Here is a 13,868-nt window from a genome sequence, read left to right on the forward strand (position 1 = left end):
AAACTGGGTTCTCAAGTGTGTCAATGGCTGTTTCCCATCGTCACGTGATGCTCATAGAACACCTGGAAATAACATTTGAAGAAAAAAGACAAAAATAATGTAGGAGTTGGCTTGTATTGGTACTAAAATAGAATGTTGATTTCACACTTCAATTGAAGTGCAGATCACATTGGCAATATGATAATGCCTGCCAAGGCAGTTAACTGTAGTGTTTCTAGCAATGTCAATCTTTCCCCAGAAAGAGCTTTATAAGGCAGCGTTCTTTGGGAGAAACTAAAACTCCCTCCTCTCCCTCAGACTCCCACTGTTCGGGCCATGCTGGAAAATCTTAACATGTAACTTTGGCACACCAAAGTGCCGTTAATATGAATTGTTTTGGGAACTGTCTGCAGATAAAGCTAATTGTGTCTCTCCAGCGTCATCAATCATGTCCAAGGATAAGCCGTATAGGGTCGTGTTTTGTTGTTGGGATTTGTTTTGAAAGAGAGAGGAGGGGGAGAGGTGGGTCACGTGTTGAAGAGGGGCATGTCGGATGGAAAGAAGTGGGTAGTGGGAGAGTTGTGGGTAGAAAAGAGGGGGTTGGTGGTGCTGCGGGTGTCAAGGAGGGTTGTACATAATAGCAATACGTAGAGCTCATGGTAATACACACAGCTCATGGTGATACACACAGCTCATGGTGATACACACAGCTCATGGTGATACACACAACTCATGGTGATACACACAGCTCATGGTGATACACACAACTCATGGTGATACACACAGCTCATGGTGATACACACAGCTCATGGTGATACAGCTCATGGTGATACACACAACTCATGGTGATACACACAGCTCATGGTGATACACACAGCTCATGGTGATACACACAGCTCACGGTGATACACACAGCTCATGGTGATACATACAGCTCATGGTGATACACACAGCTCATGGTGATACACACAGCTCATGGTGATACATACAGCTCATGGTGATACACACAGCTCACGGTGATACACACAACTCATGGTGATACACACAACTCATGGTGATACACACAGCTCATGGTGATACACACAACTCATGGTGATACACACAGCTCATGGTGATACAACTCATGGTGATACACACAGCTCATGGTGATACACACAGCTCATGGTGATACACACAACTCATGGTGATACACACAGCTCATGGTGATACACACAGCTCATGGTGATACACACAACTCATGGTGATACACACAGCTCATGGTGATACACACAGCTCATGGTGATACATACAGCTCATGGTGATACGTACAGCTCATGGTGATACACACAGCTCATGGTGATACACACAACTCATGGTGTTACACACAACTCATGGTGATACATACAGCTCATGGTGATACAACTCATGGTGATGCACACAACTCACGGTGATACAACTCATGGTGATGCACACAGCTCATGGTGATACACACAACTCATGGTGATACGTACAGCTCATGGTGACACATACAACTCATGGTGATACACACAGCTCATGGTGATACACACAACTCATGGTGATACACACAGCTCATGGTGATACACACAGCTCATGGTGATACACATAGCTCATGGTGATACACATAGCTCATGGTGATACACACAGCTCATGGTGATACACACAGCTCATGGTGATACACACAACTCATGGTGATACACACAGCTCATGGTGATACACACAGCTCATGGTGATACACACAGCTCATGGTGATACACACAGCTCATGGTGATACACACAGCTCATGGTGATACACACAGCTCATGGTGATACACACAGCTCATGGTGATACATACAACTCATGGTGATACATACAGCTCATGGTGATACACACAGCTCATGGTGATACACACAGCTCATTGTGATACACACAGCTCATGGTGATACACACAGCTCATGGTGATACACACAACTCATGGTGATACACACAGCTCATGGTGATACACACAGCTCATGGTGATACAGCTCATGGTGATACACACAACTCATGGTGATACACACAGCTCATGGTGATACAGCTCATGGTGATACACACAGCTCATGGTGATACACACAGCTCACGGTGATACACACAGCTCATGGTGATACATACAGCTCATGGTGATACACACAGCTCATGGTGATACATACAGCTCATGGTGATACACACAGCTCATGGTGATACACACAACTCATGGTGATACACACAACTCATGGTGATACACACAGCTCATGGTGATACACACAACTCATGGTGATACACACAGCTCATGGTGATACAACTCATGGTGATACACACAGCTCATGGTGATACACACAGCTCATGGTGATACACACAACTCATGGTGATACACACAGCTCATGGTGATACACACAGCTCATGGTGATACACACAACTCATGGTGATACACACAGCTCATGGTGATACACACAGCTCATGGTGATACATACAGCTCATGGTGGTACGTACAGCTCATGGTGATACACACAGCTCATGGTGATACACACAACTCATGGTGATACACACAACTCATGGTGATACACACAGCTCATGGTGATACAACTCATGGTGATACACACAGCTCATGGTGATACACACAGCTCATGGTGATACACACAACTCATGGTGATACACACAGCTCATGGTGATACACACAGCTCATGGTGATACACACAACTCATGGTGATACACACAGCTCATGGTGATACACACAGCTCATGGTGATACATACAGCTCATGGTGATACGTACAGCTCATGGTGATACACACAGCTCATGGTGATACACACAACTCATGGTGTTACACACAACTCATGGTGATACATACAGCTCATGGTGATACAACTCATGGTGATGCACACAACTCACGGTGATACAACTCATGGTGATGCACACAGCTCATGGTGATACACACAACTCATGGTGATACGTACAGCTCATGGTGACACATACAACTCATGGTGATACACACAGCTCATGGTGATACACACAACTCATGGTGATACACACAGCTCATGGTGATACACACAGCTCATGGTGATACACATAGCTCATGGTGATACACATAGCTCATGGTGATACACACAGCTCATGGTGATACACACAGCTCATGGTGATACACACAACTCATGGTGATACACACAGCTCATGGTGATACACACAGCTCATGGTGATACACACAGCTCATGGTGATACACACAGCTCATGGTGATACACACAGCTCATGGTGATACACACAGCTCATGGTGATACATACAACTCATGGTGATACATACAGCTCATGGTGATACACACAGCTCATGGTGATACACACAGCTCATTGTGATACACACAGCTCATGGTGATACACACAGCTCATGGTGATACACACAACTCATGGTGATACACACAGCTCATGGTGATACACACAGCTCATGGTGATACAGCTCATGGTGATACACACAACTCATGGTGATACACACAGCTCATGGTGATACAGCTCATGGTGATACACACAGCTCATGGTGATACACACAGCTCACGGTGATACACACAGCTCATGGTGATACATACAGCTCATGGTGATACACACAGCTCATGGTGATACATACAGCTCATGGTGATACACACAGCTCATGGTGATACACACAACTCATGGTGATACACACAACTCATGGTGATACACACAGCTCATGGTGATACACACAACTCATGGTGATACACACAGCTCATGGTGATACAACTCATGGTGATACACACAGCTCATGGTGATACACACAGCTCATGGTGATACACACAACTCATGGTGATACACACAGCTCATGGTGATACACACAGCTCATGGTGATACACACAACTCATGGTGATACACACAGCTCATGGTGATACACACAGCTCATGGTGATACATACAGCTCATGGTGGTACGTACAGCTCATGGTGATACACACAGCTCATGGTGATACACACAACTCATGGTGATACACACAACTCATGGTGATACATACAGCTCATGGTGATACAACTCATGGTGATGCACACAGCTCACGGTGATGCAACTCATGGTGATGCACACAGCTCATGGTGATACACACAACTCATGGTGATACGTACAGCTCATGGTGACACACACAACTCATGGTGATACACACAGCTCATGGTGATACACACAACTCATGGTGATACACACAGCTCATGGTGATACACAAAGCTCATGGTGATACACATAGCTCATGGTGATACACACAGCTCATGGTGATACACACAGCTCATGGTGATACACACAACTCATGGTGATACACACAGCTCATGGTGATACACACAGCTCATGGTGATATATACAGCTCATGGTGATACACACAGCTCATGGTGATACACACAGCTCATGGTGATACACACAGCTCATGGTGATACACACAGCTCATGGTGATACACACAGCTCATGGTGATACATACAACTCATGGTGATACAGACAGCTCATGGTGACACACACAGCTCATGGTGATACACACAACTCATGGTGATACACACAGCTCATGGTGATACATACAACTCATGGTGACACACACAGCTCATGGTGATACACACAACTCATGGTGATACATACAGCTCATGGTGATACACACAACTCATGGTGATACACACAACTCATGGTGATACACACAACTGATGGTGATACACACAGCTCATGGTGATACAGCTCATGGTGATACACACAGCTCATGGTGATACATACAACTCATGGTGATACATACAGCTCATGGTGATACACACAGCTCATGGTGATACACACAGCTCATGGTGATACACACAGCTCATGGTGATACACACAGCTCATGGTGATACACACAGCTCATGGTGATACACACAACTCATGGTGATACACACAGCTCATGGTGATACAACTCATGGTGATACACACAACTCATGGTGATACATACAGCGAATGGTGATACACACAGCTCATGGTGAAACACACAGCTCATGGTGATACAACTCATGGTGACACACACAACTCATGGTGATACACACAACTCATGGTGATACATACAGCTCATGGTGATACACACAGCTCATGGTGATGCACACAGCTCATGGTGAAACAACTCATGGTGACACACACAACTCATGGTGATACACACAACTCATGGTGATACACACAGCTCATGGTGATACACACAACTCATGGTGATACACACAACTCATGGTGATACACACAACTCATGGTGATACACACAGCTCATGGTGATACACAGAGCTCATGGTGATACACACAGCTCATGGTGATACATACAACTCATGGTGATACACACAACTCATGGTGATACACACAGCTCATGGTGATACACACAGCTCATGGTGATACACACAGCTCATGGTGATACATACAGCTCATGGTGATACAACTCATGGTGACACACACAACTCATGGTGATACACACAACTCATGGTGATACATACAGCTCATGGTGATACACACAGCTCATGGTGATGCACACAGCTCATGGTGAAACAACTCATGGTGACACACACAACTCATGGTGATACACACAACTCATGGTGATACACACAACTCATGGTGATACACACAGCTCATGGTGATACACACAGCTCATGGTGATACACACAGCTCATGGTGATACAGCTCATGGTGATACACACAGCTCATGGTGATACACACAGCTCATGGTGATACACACAGCTCATGGTGATACACACAACTCATGGTGATACACACAGCTCATGGTGATACACACAGCTCATGGTGATACACACAGCTCATGGTGATACATACAGCTCATGGTGATACACACAGCTCATGGTGATACACACAACTCATGGTGATACACACAGCTCATGGTGATACAACTCATGGTGATACACACAGCTCATGGTGATACACACAGCTCATGGTGATACACACAACTCATGGTGATACACACAGCTCATGGTGATACACACAGCTCATGGTGATACACACAACTCATGGTGATACACACAGCTCATGGTGATACACACAGCTCATGGTGATACATACAGCTCATGGTGGTACGTACAGCTCATGGTGATACACACAGCTCATGGTGATACACACAACTCATGGTGATACACACAACTCATGGTGATACACACAGCTCATGGTGATACAACTCATGGTGATACACACAGCTCATGGTGATACACACAGCTCATGGTGATACACACAACTCATGGTGATACACACAGCTCATGGTGATACACACAGCTCATGGTGATACACACAACTCATGGTGATACACACAGCTCATGGTGATACACACAGCTCATGGTGATACATACAGCTCATGGTGATACGTACAGCTCATGGTGATACACACAGCTCATGGTGATACACACAACTCATGGTGTTACACACAACTCATGGTGATACATACAGCTCATGGTGATACAACTCATGGTGATGCACACAACTCACGGTGATACAACTCATGGTGATGCACACAGCTCATGGTGATACACACAACTCATGGTGATACGTACAGCTCATGGTGACACATACAACTCATGGTGATACACACAGCTCATGGTGATACACACAACTCATGGTGATACACACAGCTCATGGTGATACACACAGCTCATGGTGATACACATAGCTCATGGTGATACACATAGCTCATGGTGATACACACAGCTCATGGTGATACACACAGCTCATGGTGATACACACAACTCATGGTGATACACACAGCTCATGGTGATACACACAGCTCATGGTGATACACACAGCTCATGGTGATACACACAGCTCATGGTGATACACACAGCTCATGGTGATACATACAACTCATGGTGATACATACAGCTCATGGTGATACACACAGCTCATGGTGATACACACAGCTCATTGTGATACACACAGCTCATGGTGATACACACAGCTCATGGTGATACACACAACTCATGGTGATACACACAGCTCATGGTGATACACACAGCTCATGGTGATACAGCTCATGGTGATACACACAACTCATGGTGATACACACAGCTCATGGTGATACAGCTCATGGTGATACACACAGCTCATGGTGATACACACAGCTCACGGTGATACACACAGCTCATGGTGATACATACAGCTCATGGTGATACACACAGCTCATGGTGATACATACAGCTCATGGTGATACACACAGCTCATGGTGATACACACAACTCATGGTGATACACACAACTCATGGTGATACACACAGCTCATGGTGATACACACAACTCATGGTGATACACACAGCTCATGGTGATACAACTCATGGTGATACACACAGCTCATGGTGATACACACAGCTCATGGTGATACACACAACTCATGGTGATACACACAGCTCATGGTGATACACACAGCTCATGGTGATACACACAACTCATGGTGATACACACAGCTCATGGTGATACACACAGCTCATGGTGATACATACAGCTCATGGTGGTACGTACAGCTCATGGTGATACACACAGCTCATGGTGATACACACAACTCATGGTGATACACACAACTCATGGTGATACATACAGCTCATGGTGATACAACTCATGGTGATGCACACAGCTCACGGTGATGCAACTCATGGTGATGCACACAGCTCATGGTGATACACACAACTCATGGTGATACGTACAGCTCATGGTGACACACACAACTCATGGTGATACACACAGCTCATGGTGATACACACAACTCATGGTGATACACACAGCTCATGGTGATACACAAAGCTCATGGTGATACACATAGCTCATGGTGATACACACAGCTCATGGTGATACACACAGCTCATGGTGATACACACAACTCATGGTGATACACACAGCTCATGGTGATACACACAGCTCATGGTGATATATACAGCTCATGGTGATACACACAGCTCATGGTGATACACACAGCTCATGGTGATACACACAGCTCATGGTGATACACACAGCTCATGGCACAGCTCATGGTGATACATACAACTCATGGTGATACAGACAGCTCATGGTGACACACACAGCTCATGGTGATACACACAACTCATGGTGATACACACAGCTCATGGTGATACATACAACTCATGGTGACACACACAGCTCATGGTGATACACACAACTCATGGTGATACATACAGCTCATGGTGATACACACAACTCATGGTGATACACACAACTCATGGTGATACACACAACTGATGGTGATACACACAGCTCATGGTGATACAGCTCATGGTGATACACACAGCTCATGGTGATACATACAACTCATGGTGATACATACAGCTCATGGTGATACACACAGCTTATGGTGATACACACAGCTCATGGTGATACACACAGCTCATGGTGATACACACAGCTCATGGTGATACACACAGCTCATGGTGATACACACAACTCATGGTGATACACACAGCTCATGGTGATACAACTCATGGTGATACACACAACTCATGGTGATACATACAGCGAATGGTGATACACACAGCTCATGGTGAAACACACAGCTCATGGTGATACAACTCATGGTGACACACACAACTCATGGTGATACACACAACTCATGGTGATACATACAGCTCATGGTGATACACACAGCTCATGGTGATGCACACAGCTCATGGTGAAACAACTCATGGTGACACACACAACTCATGGTGATACACACAACTCATGGTGATACACACAGCTCATGGTGATACACACAACTCATGGTGATACACACAACTCATGGTGATACACACAACTCATGGTGATACACACAGCTCATGGTGATACACAGAGCTCATGGTGATACACACAGCTCATGGTGATACATACAACTCATGGTGATACACACAACTCATGGTGATACACACAGCTCATGGTGATACACACAGCTCATGGTGATACACACAGCTCATGGTGATACATACAGCTCATGGTGATACAACTCATGGTGACACACACAACTCATGGTGATACACACAACTCATGGTGATACATACAGCTCATGGTGATACACACAGCTCATGGTGATGCACACAGCTCATGGTGAAACAACTCATGGTGACACACACAACTCATGGTGATACACACAACTCATGGTGATACACACAACTCATGGTGATACACACAGCTCATGGTGATACACACAGCTCATGGTGATACACACAGCTCATGGTGATACAGCTCATGGTGATACACACAGCTCATGGTGATACACACAGCTCATGGTGATACACACAGCTCATGGTGATACACACAACTCATGGTGATACACACAGCTCATGGTGATACACACAGCTCATGGTGATACACACAGCTCATGGTGATACATACAGCTCATGGTGATACACACAGCTCATGGTGATACACACAGCTCATGGTGATACACACAGCTCATGGTGATACATACAGCTCATGGTGATACACACAACTCATGGTGATACGTACAGCTCATGGTGATACACACAGCTCATGGTGATACAGCTCATGGTGATATACACAACTCATGGTGATACACACAGCTCATGGTGATACACACAGCTCATGGTGATACACACAGCTCATGGTGATACACACAACTCATGGTGATTCACACAGCTCATGGTGATACACACAGCTCATGGTGATACACACAACTCATGGTGATACACACAGCTCATGGTGATACACACAGCTCATGGTGATACACACAACTCATGGTGATACACACAACTCATGGTGATACACACAACTCATGGTGATACACACAGCTCATGGTGATACACACAGCTCATGGTGATACACACAGCTCATGGTGATACATACAACTCATGGTGATACACACAACTCATGGTGATACACACAGCTCATGGTGATACACACAACTCATGGTGATACACACAGCTCATGGTGATACATACAGCTCATGGTGATACAACTCATGGTGACACACACAACTCATGGTGATACACACAACTCATGGTGATACATACAGCTCATGGTGATACACACAGCTCATGGTGATGCACACAGCTCATGGTGATACACACAACTCATGGTGATACATACAGCTCATGGTGATACACACAGCTCATGGTGATACACACAACTCATGGTGATACACACAACTCATGGTGATACACACAGCTCATGGTGATGCACACAACTCATGGTGATACACACAGCTCATGGTGATACACACAGCTCATGGTGATACACACAGCTCATGGTGATACACACAGTTCATGGTGATACACACAGCTCATGGTGATACACACAACTCATGGTGATACACACAGCTCATGGTGATACACACAACTCATGGTGATACACACAACTCATGGTGATACACACAGCTCATGGTGATACACACAACTCATGGTGATACACACAGCTCATGGTGATACACACAGCTCATGGTGATACACACAGCTCATGGTAATACACACAGCTCATGGTGATACATCTCATGGTGATACACACAACTCATGGTGATACACACAACTCATGGTGATACACACAGCTCATTGTGAAACACACAACTCATGGTGATACACACAGCTCATGGTGATACACACAGTTCATGGTGATACACACAGCTCATGGTGATACATCTCATGGTGATACACACAACTCATGGTGATACACACAACTCATGGTGATACATACAGCTCATGGTGATACACACAGCTCATGGTAATACACACAGCTCATGGTGATACATCTCATGGTGATACACACAACTCATGGTGATACACACAACTCATGGTGATGCACACAACTCATGGTGATACACACAGCTCATGGTGATACACACAACTCATGGTGATACATACAGCTCATGGTGATACACACAACTCATGGTGATACACACAACTCATGGTGATACACACAACTCATGGTGATACATACATCTCATGGTGATACAACTCATGGTGATGCACACAACTCACGGTGATACAACTCATGGTGATGCACACAGCTCATGGTGATACACACAACTCATGGTGATACGTACAGCTCATGGTGACACATACAACTCATGGTGATACACACAGCTCATGGTGATACACACAACTCATGGTGATACACACAGCTCATGGTGATACACACAGCTCATGGTGATACACATAGCTCATGGTGATACACATAGCTCATGGTGATACACACAGCTCATGGTGATACACACAGCTCATGGTGATACACACAACTCATGGTGATACACACAGCTCATGGTGATACACACAGCTCATGGTGATACATACAGCTCATGGTGATACACACAGCTCATGGTGATACACACAGCTCATGGTGATACACACAGCTCATGGTGATACACACAGCTCATGGTGATACACACAGCTCATGGTGATACATACAACTCATGGTGATACATACAGCTCATGGTGATACACACAGCTCATGGTGATACACACAGCTCATGGTGATACACACAGCTCATGGTGATACACACAGCTCATGGTGATACACACAACTCATGGTGATACACACAGCTCATGGTGATACACACAGCTCATGGTGATACAGCTCATGGTGATACACACAACTCATGGTGATACACACAGCTCATGGTGATACAGCTCATGGTGATACACACAGCTCATGGTGATACACACAGCTCACGGTGATACACACAGCTCATGGTGATACATACAGCTCATGGTGATACACACAGCTCATGGTGATACACACAGCTCATGGTGATACACACAGCTCATGGTGATACACACAACTCATGGTGATACACACAACTCATGGTGATACACACAGCTCATGGTGATACACACAACTCATGGTGATACACACAGCTCATGGTGATACAACTCATGGTGATACACACAGCTCATGGTGATACACACAGCTCATGGTGATACACACAACTCATGGTGATACACACAGCTCATGGTGATACACACAGCTCATGGTGATACACACAACTCATGGTGATACACACAGCTCATGGTGATACACACAGCTCATGGTGATACATACAGCTCATGGTGGTACGTACAGCTCATGGTGATACACACAGCTCATGGTGATACACACAACTCATGGTGATACACACAACTCATGGTGATACATACAGCTCATGGTGATACAACTCATGGTGATGCACACAGCTCACGGTGATACAACTCATGGTGATGCACACGGCTCATGGTGATACACACAACTCATGGTGATACGTACAGCTCATGGTGACACACACAACTCATGGTGATACACACAGCTCATGGTGATTCACACAACTCATGGTGATACACACAGCTCATGGTGATACACACAGCTCATGGTGATACACATAGCTCATGGTGATACACATAGCTCATGGTGATACACACAGCTCATGGTGATACACACAGCTCATGGTGATATACACAACTCATGGTGATACACACAGCTAATGGTGATACACACAGCTCATGGTGATATATACAGCTCATGGTGATACACACAGCTCATGGTGATACACACAGCTCATGGTGATACACACAGCTCATGGTGATACACACAGCTCATGGTGATACACACAGCTCATGGTGATACATACAACTCATGGTGATACAGACAGCTCATGGTGACACACACAGCTCATGGTGATACACACAACTCATGGTGATACACACAGCTCATGGTGATACATACAACTCATGGTGACACACACAGCTCATGGTGATACACACAACTCATGGTGATACATACAGCTCATGGTGATACACACAACTCATGGTGATACACACAACTCATGGTGATACACACAACTGATGGTGATACACACAGCTCATGGTGATACAGCTCATGGTGATACACACAGCTCATGGTGATACATACAACTCATGGTGATACATACAGCTCATGGTGATACACACAGCTCATGGTGATACACACAGCTCATGGTGATACACACAGCTCATGGTGATACACACAGCTCATGGTGATACACACAGCTCATGGTGATACACACAACTCATGGTGATACACACAGCTCATGGTGATACAACTCATGGTGATACACACAACTCATAGTGATACATACAGCTCATGGTGATACACACAGCTCATGGTGAAACACACAGCTCATGGTGATACAACTCATGGTGACACACACAACTCATGGTGATACACACAACTCATGGTGATACATACAGCTCATGGTGATACACACAGCTCATGGTGATGCACACAGCTCATGGTGAAACAACTCATGGTGACACACACAACTCATGGTGATACACACAACTCATGGTGATACACACAACTCATGGTGATACACACAGCTCATGGTGATACACACAGCTCATGGTGATACACACAGCTCATGGTGATACAGCTCATGGTGATACACACAGCTCATGGTGATACACACAGCTCATGGTGATACACACAGCTCATGGTGATACACACAACTCATGGTGATACACACAGCTCATGGTGATACACACAGCTCATGGTGATACACACAGCTCATGGTGATACATACAGCTCATGGTGATACACACAGCTCATGGTGATACACACAGCTCATGGTGATACACACAGCTCATGGTGATACATACAGCTCATGGTGATACAACTCATGGTGACACACACAACTCATGGTGATACACACAACTCATGGTGATACATACAGCTCATGGTGATACACACAGCTCATGGTGATGCACACAGCTCATGGTGAAACAACTCATGGTGACACACACAACTCATGGTAATACACACAACTCATGGTGATACACACAACTCATGGTGATACACACAGCTCATGGTGATACACACAGCTCATGGTGATACACACAGCTCATGGTGATACAGCTCGTGGTGATACACACAGCTCATGGTGATACACACAGCTCATGGTGACACACACAACTCATGGTGATACACACAACTCA

Source organism: Lethenteron reissneri, chromosome 29, assembly GCF_015708825.2.
Source record: "Lethenteron reissneri isolate LAM-NWPU_2019-01 chromosome 29, ASM1570882v1, whole genome shotgun sequence".
Classification (NCBI taxonomy): Eukaryota; Metazoa; Chordata; class Hyperoartia; order Petromyzontiformes; family Petromyzontidae; genus Lethenteron; species Lethenteron reissneri.